The sequence below is a fragment of the Triturus cristatus genome, chromosome 12, assembly GCF_964204655.1.
Source record: "Triturus cristatus chromosome 12, aTriCri1.1, whole genome shotgun sequence".
In the NCBI taxonomy this organism is placed as follows: Eukaryota; Metazoa; Chordata; class Amphibia; order Caudata; family Salamandridae; genus Triturus; species Triturus cristatus.
The window spans coordinates 840,690,463-840,706,129 of record NC_140595.1 but is presented as its reverse complement, the minus strand read 5'-3'; the positions used below and the strand labels follow the sequence as shown (position 1 = coordinate 840,706,129).

The 15,667-nt window shown below is 54.2% G+C and overlaps 1 protein-coding gene across 3 annotated transcripts in view; it reads left to right on the top strand.

Annotated features, from left to right (window-relative positions):
• The window catches only part of C12H17orf114 (chromosome 12 C17orf114 homolog), a 122,148-nt gene that overhangs the window by 81,235 nt on the left and 25,246 nt on the right, over positions 1–15,667 (top strand). The window lies entirely within an intron of this gene.

Sequence of the window (15,667 nt, the reverse complement as noted above, 5' to 3'; positions counted from 1 at the left end):
TTATCCTTGCTTTGACTGGCCATTGAGTTATTTTGTTTCATAATTTTTCCTTCCAATTTAGCCCTCGATGGGAGGGCGTCTCCGGCTCCTTGCCTCCCTCTCTGCACATGAGACATGCTCACACTTTTCCCGGTGCAGCCCTAAACTCTCCCTCCCGTCTTTCCTCCCACACCCCTGCAGTTTTCGATACTCTGCACTCCTGCATACATGCCAGCATTTTAGAAGAGGCGAGTGGGAGAGTCAAAAGACATAATTGGGAGAATGCACCTCCCCCATCTCAGGCCTGGGACCTCCCCCATAGACTTCTTTAGAAGCAGACACTCTCAGGCCAGGGACCTCCCCCATAGACTTCTTTAGAAGCAGAGACCCTCTCAGGCCAGGGACCTCCCCCATAGACTTTTTTAGAAGCAGAGACTCTCTCAGGCCAGGGACCTCCCCCATAGACTTCTTTAGAAGCAGAGACCCTCTCAGGCCAGGGACCTCCCCCATAGACTTCTTTAGAAGCAGAGACACTCTCAGGCCAGGGACCTCCCCCATAGACTTCTTTAGAAGCAGACACTCTCAGGCCAGGGACCTCCCCCATACACTTCTTTAGAAGCAGAGACACTCTCAGGCCAGGGACCAACCCCATAGACTTCTTTAGAAGCAGAGACCCTCTCAGGCCAGGGACCTCCCCCATAGACTTTTTTAGAAGCAGAGACTCTCTCAGGCCAGGGACCTCCCCCATAGACTTCTTTAGAAGCAGAGGCACTCTCAGGCCAGGGACCTCCCCATAGACTTCTTTAGAAGCAAAGACCCTCTCAGGCCAGGGACCTCCCCCATAGACTTTTTTAGAAGCAGAGACTCTCTCAGGCCAGGGACCTCCCCCATAGACTTCTTTAGAAGCAGAGGCACTCTCAGGTCAGGGACGGCCGACTTCTAGTCTCCGGCCTGATGGGGTCGGTTGGGATGTATGCAACTGCAGCTTGGCGTCATTATCACTCTCTGCCCACCTCCACCTCACTCGCCCCTCCTCTGCCCTTGTTTCATCTCCCTCCCTCACCGCTGCTGTCTCGTCACCCCTCTTACAGGCCATCCTGGCCGCTCTTATTGACTTTGCCAGTTCTTATGCTTTTAAAATGTTCCTGGATTGGCAAAGCCAATTGCAGTGGCCGGTCATCTTGAAAGACTGTGTCTTATAATTTCAAAATGGCCACCACATTGTGTGACACAGGCTTGTATGGCACAATGTGGCAGCCATCTTGAAAGTATAGAACGATTGGAGATCATAGGTTTAAGATCCTTTGTTAACGTGCAGAGGTCCTATCCTGGTAACCAGGGTTTGTGTGAAGTTCAGTCAGCTAGGTCCCAGTAAGGGAGTGTGTCCTCTGTTTCTGAACTTCATGCAGGCCCTGGCTACCAGGGCAGTCACTGAGATCCCAGTGAGCGAGTCTGCCTGTCTTGGGAACCAAGATCCGTATGAAGTTTACACATTGGTGTTCACCTGAGTGATTGTTCCCCATTGTGTCCTGGTAACAAGAGTCTATATGAAGTTCAGTCACTGAGATCCCAGTGAGCGAGTCTGCCTGTCTTGGTAACCAAGATCTTTTTGAAGTTTTCACACTGGTGTTCACCTGAGTGATTGTTTCACAGTGTGTCCTGGTAACCAGAGTCTATATGAAGTTCAGTCACTGAGATACCAGTGAGCGAGTCTGCATGTCCTGATAACGGAGGCCTTCATGAAGTTTACCCACTTGAATTCAGTGAGTGGTTCTCTCCCAGTGTGTCCTGATGGCATGGGGTGGGTGATAAACCCTCCGCCATCGGAGTGCATGGAGGTTTTTCCACTCCACTTGGAGCGCATAGTTCAGTAAACCTCCGCAAACCGCTGAGTGGGGGAGTTTTTTTTCTCATTCGCAGCTTGCCAATGTTAAGTTGGTGAGCGCAAGTGAGAAAATCGAGCACTAGAAAGACTCTCGGCGAGATTTCTCAATGTAGACGATGACAGCAGGTCGCTACCATTCGCCATGAGAAAGCTGGCGCTAATTAAGCATCAGAAAGAAACAGCGCCTTCTGGCATGCCACGTGGTGCCGTTCGCACTGATTTGACAGCGCGGAACAAGTTCCCGGCTCTAAAAATCTGCGCAACATGCAGAATTTTGCCACTCGCGGAATATCTCAGTTTTTATCTAACGTCGCAAGTTCTGCCCACCCCTACTGGTGTCCACGGTCTATGACGTTAAGTCACTGAGATCCCAGTGAGCAAGTCTCCCCACAGTGTCTATTCTGGTACCCAAGGCCTATAAGATATTCACACACTCCGCATTCAGTGAGCGAGTCTGTCCCAGTCCCGCCGGCATGGGGTGCAGGCACTTAAGTCCCAGTGAGTGAGTCTATCTGGCGGAGACTGGCTGTCGGTCTACACAGACTCCACCACTCCAGTCAGAGCTCTGCTCTCCACTGGCTGGGATCTGAGGGGACGGGTCACTGCGCCAAATCCTTCCAACTCACTGAGGAGTCTGGGCCAAGACAGTGTTTACAGAGACTTTAATTGCAGTGATGATATCTCCCCTTATCTGGGAGCGGTGCCAGGGCAGAGAAGGGGCAGGAGGTGGGTGAAGTCTGGGACTGGGCTCTTGGGCCCACCGCTCCTCAGTGGGCAGGCTTCAGCGGCCCCTTTCTAGTCCCTGTGGCCTTGGAGTGGTGGCATGTCTGCTCAGTGCAGCATTATATTTCAAGAATGTAATAGAGCGCCAACAAGCCAGTTGACAGCCACTTCAAAGCACCTGAATCCACTGTAAACACAGCTGCACAAATGATAGCAGCACTCGTAAAATACAGACAGTGGCATCTGAATGAGCCCTGGGAGTAGGAAGGCCTGGGCCATCACCAAGCCAGGTGCCTGCATCAAGGTGCGTGGGACTGCGTCACAGGAAGTGGCGGTGAAAAGAGACCACTTCCGGACGTGTTTATTCTGCCTGCTGAAAAGGCCCCTGCTGCAGGTGAGATAAATCAGTAGGTAAACCATGCGCTTCTGAGGTATGTAGGGCTGACTCAGCCTTTCATTCTTCCAAAGTCGATAAATAAGAACCATTGAGCTGGATAATATTATCGCCTGTCGTATACAGTGGTACGAAATGGCAGGTCTACAATAGCGTGTGCTATCTAAAAATAATGGAGTCCTCTCTCTTGGAGCGGTGAGTTTGTACTGTAGGCTTTAATGCACTTGTGACCCGGTGGAACGTCCCTTCATGTTTGTGATGGAGTATCCGGTCTGACGAACTCTAAGTAAGGCCTTTAGTCTCCATCTTTAATCAGACTACCCCATGTCATTCTTGGTCTTTTTCTGGACTGCTCCTGCACTGGTGCCTGCCAGCTGTTAGCACCATACGTGGCATCTGGTTTATGAACGTTCCTTCCCTTGATGGATAAAGTTGACTCACTCCAGAGTAACCCAGTTCAGTGGTGCATGGTCAGAGAAGGTGATTGCTCTGGCTGCGGGGACATTTCTGCCATCACGTGTCCTCATCCTCGTGCAGGTTTGCCCACAAGTCTCAGTGCGTACCATGAGTTTGTCGACCACAGAGGATCCTGCCTGCTCAAGGCCACACGCAATGTGGTAGTAACTTTGACATCCGCCTCTGCTGGGGACCCTTCCATTGTGATGGGTTTTGTATAGCGCAGAGTTCACCAGATCCCTGGCTTCTTGGTGCTTTGGGTTCTCCTGGGCAGATTGAGGTCTGAGTGCGGGGTTACCCCGCGGAGAGTCTCTGTGGGGAGGACCAATCAAGCTTCTCCTGGCACGAGTGTCTGTGCTGAGGTTTGGAAGATGATGGATTCCTTACAGTGGTGTTTCCTCCGAGTGGGAAGGATCGGGAGCCCCCCCGGCCCATGCCATATGGATGAGGGATGCCAAGGGGCACCTTCGGGGGGGGGGGGCAGCGTTCGCTGCTGCACGGGAGCTTACAGACCACCATCAAGCTCCTCTGCAGTGTTGTCGTAGGGAGTCCTTAAGACTCTCATCCCTGCATGTCTGAGGGCTTGCATCTCTTCTGTTTCTTGTCTGGGCTTGCATCTCTTCTGTTTCTTGTCTGATGTGTCTTCTCCCTGGTGTGGTTTCTAAGGAACCCTCATCACCCTGGCTTCTTCACTCTCTGTAGGTGGGACAGATGTGTCCTTCGCTTCAGTTGTCTTTTTCTGGCAGCTGTAGTCCAGAATATCGAGTCGAGAATTCTGAAATACCAGAATATCGTACCCTTAATATTTAGGGCATAAGTGCATATAGGTACATATAGATTTTTTTTCTCTTTCTCTCTCACTCCTCTTTATGTTAAAGAGATTTTTTTTGAGGTTCTGAATACCTGGGGCTGACCCTCTACCCTCTGTGAGGGCTGTCCCTCTACCCTCTGTGAGGGCTGTCCCTCTACCCTCTGTGAGGGCTGTCCCTCTACCCTCTGTGAGGGCTGTCCCTCTACCCTCTGTGAGCGCTGTCCCTCTACCCTCTGTGAGGGCTGTCCCTCTACCCTCTGTGAGGGCCGTCCCTCTACCCGCCGCGAGGGCCGTCCCTCTACCCGCCGCGAGGGCCGTCCCTCTACCCGCCGCGAGGGCCGTCCCTCTACCCGCCGCGAGGGCCGTCCCTCTACCCGCCGCGAGGGCCGTCCCTCTACCCGCCGCGAGGGCCGTCCCTCTACCCGCCGCGAGGGCCGTCCCTCTACCCGCCGCGAGGGCCGTCCCTCTACCCGCCGCGAGGGCCGTCCCTCTACCCGCCGCGAGGGCCGTCCCTCTACCCGCCGCGAGGGCCGTCCCTCTACCCGCCGCGAGGGCCGTCCCTCTACCCGCCGCGAGGGCCGTCCCTCTACCCGCCGCGAGGGCCGTCCCTCTACCCGCCGCGAGGGCCGTCCCTCTACCCGCCGCCGCGAGGGCCGTCCCTCTACCCGCCGCCGCGAGGGCCGTCCCTCTACCCGCCGCCGCGAGGGCCGTCCCTCTACCCGCCGCCGCGAGGGCCGTCCCTCTACCCGCCGCCGCGAGGGCCGTCCCTCTACCCGCCGCCGCGAGGGCCGTCCCTCTACCCGCCGCCGCGAGGGCCGTCCCTCTACCCGCCGCCGCGAGGGCCGTCCCTCTACCCGCCGCCGCGAGGGCCGTCCCTCTACCCGCCGCCGCGAGGGCCGTCCCTCTACCCGCCGCCGCGAGGGCCGTCCCTCTACCCGCCGCCGGGAGGGCCGTCCCTCTACCCGCCGCCGGGAGGGCCGTCCCTCTACCCGCCGCCGGGAGGGCCGTCCCTCTACCCGCCGCCGGGAGGGCCGTTCTCTACCCCCCCCCCCCCTGCAGCCGCCGGGAGGGCCGTTCTCTCCCCCCCCCCCCCCCTGCAGCCGCCGGGAGGGCCGTTCTCTCCCCCCCCCCCCCCCCTGCAGCCGCCGGGAGGGCCGTTCTCTCCCCCCCCCCCCTGCAACCGCCGGGAGGGCCGTTCTCTCCCCCCCCCCCCCTGCAGCCGCCGGGAGGGCCGTTCTCTCCCCCCCCCCCTGCAGCCGCCGGGAGGGCCGTTCTCTCCCCCCCCCTGCAGCCGCCGGGAGGGCCGTTCTCTCCCCCCCCCTGCAGCCGCCGGGAGGGCCGTTCTCTCCCCCCCCCCTGCAGCCGCCGGGAGGGCCGTTCTCTCCCCCCCCCCCCCCCTGCAGCCGCCGGGAGGGCCGTTCTCTTCCCCCCCCCCCCCCTGCAGCCGCCGGGAGGGCCGTCCCTCTACCCGCCGCCGGGAGGGCCGTCCCTCTACCCGCCGCCGGGAGGGCCGTCCCTCTACCCGCCGCCGGGAGGGCCGTCCCTCTACCCGCCGCTGGGAGGGCCGTCCCCTGCCTGCAGCAGCCGCCGGGAGGGCCGTTCTCTCCCCCCCCCCCTGCAGCCGCCGGGAGGGCCGTTCTCTCCTCCCCCCCCCCCCCTGCAGCCGCCGGGAGGGCCGTTCTCTCCTCCCCCCCCCCCCCTGCAGCCGCCGGGAGGGCCGTTCTCTTCCCCCCCCCCCTGCAGCCGCCGGGAGGGCCGTTCTCTCCTCCCCCCCCCCCCCCCCTGCAGCCGCCGGGAGGGCCGTTCTCTTCCCCCCCCCCCTGCAGCCGCCGGGAGGGCCGTTCTCTTCCCCCCCCCCCTGCAGCCGCCGGGAGGGCCGTTCTCTTCCCCCCCCCCCCCCTGCAGCCGCCGGGAGGGCCGTTCTCTTCCCCCCCCCCCTGCAGCCGCCGGGAGGGCCGTTCTCTTCCCCCCCCCCCCCCCCTGCAGCCGCCGGGAGGGCCGTTCTCTTCCCCCCCCCCCCCCCTGCAGCCGCCGGGAGGGCCGTTCTCTTCCCCCCCCCCCCCTGCAGCCGCCGGGAGGGCCGTTCTCTTCCCCCCCCCCTGCAGCCGCCGGGAGGGCCGTTCTCTTCCCCCCCCCCCTGCAGCCGCCGGGAGGGCCGTTCTCTTCCCCCCCCCCTGCAGCCGCCGGGAGGGCCGTTCTCTTCCCCCCCCTCTGCAGCCGCCGGGAGGGCCGTTCTCTCCCCCCACCCCCCCTGCAGCCGCCGGGAGGGCCGTTCTTCCCCCCCCCCCCCCCCCCACCTGCAGCTGCCGGGAGGGCTGCTCCCTCTGCAGCCGCCGGGAGGGCCATAGGGGTGACTGATTGGTTTATATGTGCAGTGAAATAGAATAGATATAGTGAACCTAAGTAAGGGGTGCATGCACCACCTTACACAGGCTGCAGTAGCAGACCTGTGGTGTCAGTTTGAATTGTCTCTTGGGTGGCAGCCCCTGGGAGGTCTGTGGGGTGCCTATGCCCTGGTACATAGTTTACCATATACTAGGGACTGATAAGGGTACTCCAGAATCCAATCTGGAGTGTACCTAAAGTACATGCAGTCAATTTAGAGGAGAAAGCAGCTAGACTGGGGTCCTGGATAGCAGGATCCCAGTCAGACTAAGTCGAAAACAGTGAAACATCAGCAAAAAGTGGGGGTAACCATAAGAAGCAGATCCTACTCTCCTACAAATGTGACTTCATCTTCAAATGTGATATTACTTTTGTAGAGGTTTCGAACATTAATCAAACATTTCCTAAGTTTGCGGGGCATAGAAAAGGTTGGGAACCCCTGATTTAGAGGTAATGTGTGAATTATTTATGCAGCCCTAAAACGGCGATAAAGTCGAATGTGAAACAATAAAAATTCCAAAGTGATTTAGAAAAATGTATTAAAAAGACACCAAAATAACTAAAATCTAATAAGGGGAAGCAGAGAGATGATTTTTTTAAAATTTCCGGTGGAAATAGAGCCAAGAAGCACAAACTGCCAGTTTTAGTTCATTGCAAAAAGAACAATTGATGGACAGAATGCAGTACAATGTCATACATTCACCCCAGTACAGAGATCTGGGCCTAAATCCATCGTTTTTTTTGCTCACCATGGCATTCCAGCTTGGACCCAGCCATTCAAATCACTCTTGACCCTGTGCCTCATGGGAACAGTCCAGCCCGAACTGCCAAGCAAGGTCCTCCCTGGACTGGAAACAAGCATCCTAGGACCGGTTTTGGGGTTTCACCCCTCTTCAGCCAGGATAGCTTGATTCCAGTGGCATGGAGAGCACGGGACCCACGTCTGAGCATACCCGTCCCACTCGGGGTGACAAATGCAAAAACAACCGTTGATGGACAGAACGCAGAACAATGTCATACATTCACTCCAGTACAGAGATCTGGGCCTAAATCCATTGTTTTTTTGCTCACCATGCCATTCCAGTTGGACCCAGCCATATGCAAATCAGTTTTGACCCTGCGCCCAATGGGAACAGTCCAGCCCGAATTGCCAGGCCAGGTCCTCCCTGGACTGGAAACAAGCATCCTAGGACCGGTTTTGGGGTTTCAGCCCCCATCAGCCAGGATAGCTTGATTTCAGTGGCATGGAGAGCACGGGACCCACATCTGGGCATACCCGTCCCACTCGGGGTGACAAATTGCAGTGTTAGTCAATGGTCACAATTGAACGGGACGCAGTTGCAGTTTGATGCTGACCGCGATGAAGCTGGGTCGAGTACACTAACCTAGTTTATCTTGGGGAAAAGATTGTACCTATTGACTTTAGTCTTTTAAGTCCCAATACATCACAGGAGTGCACTGCGAAACCACCCGGGGCAACAGGGGGCGCCCTTATAGTCTCACGGGGTGTCAGGTAGAGTCCACTGTAGTTAAGTTGCCACTGGTCAGCTGGGCAGTTGCAGGAAAGGCCTTTTAAAGTTTATTACATCCGCGTAGCTTGGACAGCAGGTCAGCATATGTTCTTAGGCATCGTCGTCTTTGCCCTGGGTACACGAGAGGGAGCAGGCCCAGTCTTCTAGGCTCTTCTAAGGTCTCAGACAGCAGGTTCAGTCCTGTTCTGACCTTCCACAGGTCCAGGAGTGTTGTGAAGGGGGTGCCTGGAGATTGCACATGTATACCTGGCATGAGTTAGTAGGTGAGAGTGACCGCTGGCAATACCCTGCCCAATGAAGCAAAGGTTGCCGGGGCTAGATCTACCTATTTTGGGCATTTTCAAGATGTTTGAAGTCTTCAACCACACTAAACCTGGACTCTGAAGGCTGGGGGGTGTGCATGAGGGTGTGTACTACGGTAATCCTCGTGGCCTCCCACATCTCAAACTAAAATTCAGTTTTTGGGCAGGTCCTGTACCAACAGCCTCAGTGACAGAAGTCTGGTAGAACAAAGCTAAGTTTTCAGCAAGCAGACATTGGATACACAATTGTTTTGGCATCCTGTCTTCCTCCTTTGAAGTGCGCTCCAAGTGATAAATGTAAACCCAACAGACCTGTCAAACAGGCTGTGACGTTGTAATGTAAAAAAAAAAGGCCCACTGTGATTGGGGCCCGACTGGCTGAAGAAACAAAAGAAGGGCCCTGCCCAAGTGTTGGCTAACATTTGTCTGTTAGAGGGGACGCCTCCTTCAAGTGTTCCAAAGTATCCGATAAAAAACCCCAGCAGACCTGTCAAGCAGGATGTGACATTCAAGCAGAATTCGACACTTTAATGTCCAGAAACATCCTCACAGCCCCACCCTGCATATTCTGTTAGGCTCAGAGTGGTGTTCTCTGCCCATTCAAGTCAGCCTATTGTTAGCTCCTGTGAGCAAGTTCACATGTAATTCACGCCTATTCAAATGCTAATTGCTGGCTGCCAGCAGTGGGAGAGCACAATACAGATTTAACTTCTGGGGACTTCAGTCAGAGTGAAATTAACTTTCTAAAATGTTTCTTTCTAAAATATTCATTACAAATCAGACTTCATTAGAGAATTGGGCTCATAATAAATATTTCAGAAAGTTCCAAAATGAAATTTGGAGGTGTTTCCTAGTCTGAGATAACACTTCTCAAACTTAAAATTGCACCCCAATGCTTCCCTAAGGAACAGCCAACCCTGCTACAATGAAAACAGATTTAAGGCCTCCTCACTGAAAGGACAAGTTTAACATTACGCTTATAAATGTCCGACATCAAATACCAGGCACCCTGAAATATTTGCAATAAGTCATTTTTAGGGGTAACATTAACATTTAAAGGGACAGTTTAGGCCTGTCAAAAGGAGTTACGTTAACAGGTTCGAATTTGCAGGGTGGCACAAAGAGCGATGGAGTCTCCTGGCATCTTTTCAAAATTGTATTTTTATTTTTTACCAGCCCTGGGTAAACTTGGTATCATATACTAGGGACTTGCAGGCAAATTAAATAAACCCGCCAGGTGTGTGTACCAATTTTACGAGGCTGAACCGAGGAGTACAAGCACTTTACCACTGGGTAGCGGAGGTAAAGTGCACAGAGTTATATAGCCAGCAAAAATGGGGTTCAGCAGAAGGAAAACCAATCCAGGGTGACCCTGGAGAAAGGGCACCTTTCTAACACAAAGACCTGAGGGGTATTCGGGGACTCTCTTGCAAGTGTGCTGAACCCTGGAGAGCAGCCCCCCCACCAGCGTGACATCCCCGTCTATCCATCAGACAGATCCTAACAACATCCTTGTCAACTAGACAGGGTGACATCACTAGGGACAAGCGCCTAGAGACAGAAGACACCAGCTCATCATGATTATAGGGTCACAGCACAGGTGAGTAGAAGAGATTGCAGAGCCTGGGAAGGTCACCTTGAGGCCGGAGAGATGTCCATGCCCCATCAATCGTGGCATTTACAGGCCAGTCCTGTGAGCACATATCCGCACAGGCTTTCTTACCTGCTCCTTGGCACCCAGATTTGTACGCTGTGGCATATCTGATGCCCACAGGCTGATCTATCGCCTACAGCGCCCCCTAAAAGGACCTCTTCCTTATGAACTGCAACTGGTCTTGTCGCACTGCTGGTGTCTGTGGTCCAGGGACTGCATGCCTTGTCTTTACCTCAAGGTGTCCTAAGAGGTGAGCAGCTCACTGAGATACCTAATGAATTGCAGTAGCTGAAACCTTACAAGGGTTCCCTTAGAAAGAAACCCTAAACAGTAGTTATTTGAAGGGTGGAGCAAATGGGTCAAACATGGGATTACCAGAGAGCTCGAACACCCCCCAGTTTTATTTTATACTTGGCTACAGAACACAGTCCATACCAAGTAGAACATAGAGCTATAAAAGCCTGGATTACTAACTACATTTTTGTTTGTCCTACAAGTTAATACAACCTTTCAGTGTATGGTAAATGAAAGATCCGTACGTGTGCATTCTCGAGTAATTCCGCACTACCCCCCCCCCCGTCCCCCTCCCCCCCGTGTAAGGAATCGAGTAATCTTGGAGACAATTTTTGTGCAGCAGAACCGATGCAAAGCTCTCCGCTCACAAGCCTCTAATTGAATTTTTTTTTATTCCAAAATTGCAGGAAATTAAAAAGGTGAATTTAGTATAGAATTCGAATCCTGCAGCGTGAGGCAAGAACAAATGACTCTTAAAATTAAAGAAAATCTATGCTTCAACCTGGGATGGAGGGATCCAGTTTGAACTGTATCAATAAACGATCTTCGGCAGCGTCTGCATTCCAGCACGGCCCCTCGACAGCATTGCGCGCTCGGTGGGAATTAAATCCGTGCCCTTTTCCCTTGAACTGGCAGCGGGAGGGGGGAATGCACATAATCCTCTCGAAACTCAATCCTAAAAGACTTAACATTTCACGAGTTCCCCCAATCCCTGGCACGTGCAGGCTGCCCCTGGGTCTTAGACGTGCCAGGCGCCTGGCATCCCCTGCGCCTGCCTCGGAGAGGCTGTGGCTGGAGCCCTTCTGCTGGTCTGTGGCATCAGCACATAGACCCAGGGTCGCTAACCAACCTGGCAGCCAGCCCCTGGCACGTGCATGATGCCCCTGGGTTTCCAGAGGTGCCATGTGCCTAGTATCCCATGCGCCACCTGCCTCTGAGAGGCTGGGGCTGGAGCCCTTCTGCTGGCCTGTGTCACAGCAGAGACCCAGGGCAACTAACTACTCTGGCAGCCAGCCCCTGGCACGGGCATGCTGCCCCTGGCACTCCATAAGTGCCCGGTGCCTGACATTCCCTGCACCACGTGCCTCCGAGAGGCTGTGGCTGAAACCCTTCTGCTGGTCTTTGGCATCAACACAGAGACTCAGGGCAGCTAACCACCCTGGCAGCCAGCCCCTGGCACGTGCAGGCTGCGCCTGGGTCTCTGACGTGCCAGGCGCCTGGCATCCCCTGCGCCTGCCTCGGAGAGGCTGTGGCTGGAGCCCTTCTGCTGGCCTGTGTCACAGCAGAGACCCAGGGCAACTAACCACCCTGGCAGCCAGCCCCTGGTGCGGGCAGGGTGCCCCTGGGTCTCCTCTTCTGCTGGGCTTTCTCTGCTGCATGCCAGCCTAGAGCAGCTCGGCCTGGGCCCTATAAGGGGATGACACCTCTCTTAATCTGGTACTGCCCACACTTTCAGTGGGATCTGGGACCGGGGGTCTCTTTGGAACCTTAAATCACTGCACCTCCAATCTCCGTTTCAGAAAAAGAGCCAGGTAGACTCATGTCTGCGGATCCCTTCCCGTTGCCTGCGACTAGTCCGCCCCCCTTCTACATCAATCAGTCAATCAATCAGGGGTTTATATAGCATGCTACTTACCCGTGAGGGTCTCAAGGCACTTGGCCTGGTATACGCTGGTCACTAGTTAAAGTGGCCAACTTGCACCAGTCCAATTCGACTCTTATGGTAGCAGGTTTAAGACAACCTTTTAAAGAAAGCTATCCTAGTGGTAGCTGTGGAGAGCAGCCTTCAGGATAAGTCTTTAGAGGAATGTAAAGCAGCTTGTTTTACCTTATAATCTCTTGAATTACTAAATGAAAGGACACCACACAGGTGTATATATCAAATATATATGTATTTATTACTAACAACACTCTGCTAATCTCTTTATGAGATTAGAAGTCAGGAACATATGCACAAATCAACATTTCACAACAAGTTAAGCACAAATATGGCCGGGGCCCTAGGGGCGTACCAGACCATATACTAAAAAAGAGACTTAAAAATAGCGACTTGAGAAGGGACAAGGCCTAGGACCTTCAGAAGCGCTGGGGCCTCACTAATCCACCCAAGGCAGGTAAGTAAAGGACCCACGGGAGACGCATGCAGTGTGAGAACACAGCCGCGGATCCCAATTGACTTCAATGGAGCAAGTCGCGGTTGGAATTTTAAAGTTTTAGGATACTTCGGGAGAGTCTACAAGCAAGTCACTTACAGGGTAAGTAGTTCTAGAGCCAACACACACAGGAGCACAGTAGTGCTGGAGTTACCTCACCCAGGGAAGCCGGGTGCGTAGGTGTCTTTTGGGGTCGGGTCGCGGCGTCGTTTTCAATGGGAGCCAAAGAAGACTTGCTGTTTGTGAAGACCGGAGAAGTGTGCAGTGGAATCCTAGGCTGGATTCAGAAGAAGGAAGACCTGAAAGCAGAGGGGACAGTGTTCAAAGTCACTTGCCAGTGACCCGGGGCAAGGAAGCTGGATTCCCACAGTCGTCGGGTGATTTCAGGTGATCATGGGTGTCTGGACTCTTCAGCCACGAGGTCCAGGAGGCGTCAACGACAACCAGGAGCTGGGTTCAGCGTGTCCCATGAAGTCTGCAGCTTACTGCGGTGTCGATGACCAGATTGGAGCCAACAAGCCTTGGTAACAGCAGGTCTTGTGGAAAGGATAAAAACTCAGCGGTGCAGACCAGCAAGGTCTGAGGGTCTCACTCAGCAAGGGTACGTCAGGGCAGGCCTGGAGCAACCAGGAGAGTCCTTTGGAACTGTAGAAAAGTCTTCTGGGGACCCACAAGCCAACCGGCAAGGGATCGCGGAGACGCCTTGGGAGGATTCACTCACCAGGAGCCCACCGTCACCCGGGACGAGCTAGGCCTCTGATCTTCGGAGGAAATCCTGCTGGAGGCTTGGACCACATGTGGTCCAATCAGGCGCGCAACACCCATTGGGCTCACTGGGCTTCAGCCCCCCCCCCCCCCCCCCTTCCCGGTCATGTGTGTCAGCCCGGCTGAGACAGCCTCGCGGGCTGGCCTCTGTCTAATTGCAGCCGCACCAGAGTACTTCCCACGTCTTTAAAAGATCATTTACTCGTTAATGAGGCTTTTGTTGTGTTTTCACCCCATCTTACAGCCACTCTGCCTATGGCTGGAAGACTTAGCCCCCCCCAAAATCTTTTTCAGCCCCCCCCCCCCGAAATTTGGCTCTAGTTGCCCGCCTGGGTCCAATGCACAAGTTCATAGAACGTCGTGAAGGGGTTGCACTCGAAAATAGTGCCCGGTACCCTGGTATTGCGGTTCCCCATCACTCATGTGGTCCACTTGCCTCAGCGTCACTGGGGACTCACGATGGCCTTGGAGAAGTCAGGAAATCCACTTCCAGGGCTGCAGGGACTTCGGACTCCAGTGGGAAAGTTTGCGACCGTTGATTGTAATATTGGGTGCCTGCCAAGCAGGGGAGTCACTCCTTGACTACAAGGGAGATTCTTCAGTCTTCCAGATGTAGTGGAACGTCGAAGGTCCAGGATTCTTCTTCAGAGCGTTGTCCAGGGATATCTAGTTTGCAATGGCAAGGGTTCCCTAACTTATACTACAAGGAAGGGAGGGACTAGCTCTATCACCACTCCTATGGGAGGGTCAGAGGAGTGGGTGGCTACACCAACCTTCCCTTTGTCCAGTTTTGCTCCAGAGCAGGGGCAGGTAGCCCCTGAGCCGGTTTGAACTGGTGTATGCACAGAGGAGCCTACTGCTCCCCCCAGTGCAGGACTTCAAACCACTCTAGGAGTGCACCCACCCAGCCCCAATACATTAAACTCTGTCTGGGAGGTGGTTACAGCTCCCTGTGACATGATGTCTATTGTTGGGCCTCCTCCACTGCGAGTTTCGGTCATCAGCAGGAGGGCAGCCCAGTTTCTGTGACTGGTGGCATCCATTTTGTGATGCCAGGGCTCTTCAGGATTCTACCGTGTTTCCACAGTAGGTATATGTCTATCCCTCTAGAAGGGTGGGATCATACTCTCACACCAGTTACTGGTGTGGGGGTATGATTACAAAGCGTTTGACACCAAACACGACATGTTTTGATGCAGCCATCCCAGAGTTAGCATTTACCGCAAGGTTATAATGCACTTAAGAGTATATGGTTTGACGCATTCACAAACCACCCCAGAGAATGGACTCTGAGAGCTGCAGAGGGGCCCTGCTCAGGCAGAGGCACCCCCTCACATGGAAACCAAGCACCCTGCCCTCAGGATTGATAGGGCCTGTCTTAGGGGTGACTGATAGGTTTATATATGTGTGTGCAGGTAGAGATATAGGGTACCTATATCTCAGTGAGGAGTGCTAGCACCACCTCACCCAGGCTGCAGTAGCAGGCCTGTGCTGTCAGATTTAGTCTGATTCCCAGGGGTGGCATAATACATGCTTCAGCCCCTGGTAGGCCTGTGAAGTATCTATGCCCTAGGTACCTAAGGTACCATATACTAGGGGCTCATAAGGTACCACAGTATCCAATCACTAATATGCACTCCAAGTTGTTTTGAGAGATCAGTGAGACTGGGGCCCTGATTAGCCGGGTCCCAGCCAGACTATAGCCAGAAACCAGTGTAAACATCAGAAAAAAGTGGGAGCAACATAAGTGCAGATCCTACTCTCCTACAGGGAGGCAGCCCCAGGTCAGTTGAAGAGCCAGGTCTTGAGGTCCTTCCTGAATGTGTGCAGGGTCAGGTGGTGCAGATCGGAGCTTCGGAATCCCCTCTACTTCCACGGACGGAGTGATTTCACAGTAACACGCACACACACACACACACATCACACGCTGGTGGGGCCCATAACACCAACATTCATCCTACCACTCTATCCGTGCCCTGTATAATGGAACACTTTTCTATACTCCACCAATCTGCATGTACCCTGAGGTCAATGAGATCAACTAGTTGCTATAGGTTTGGTGAAACAACTTAACACTCTAAATATTCAATAAACATGACCATAAAATAACAACCCGACACAGTAATTCAAACAGAATATTGTTTATCTAAATCAAATTGTAAGAAAAGCCAAATAAATGCAAGATCATTTTGTTCCATATTTACCTATTCTGGCTAAAAGTCGTTTTCTAAGTCAGAACTGGTCCTCAGCAAATAGTTAAAGATTTCTAGCCATCATGTGGAGTCACCGTCCTCTCCGTCAGCGTCGGGACCTCTGATCATTGGTTCGAGAAGA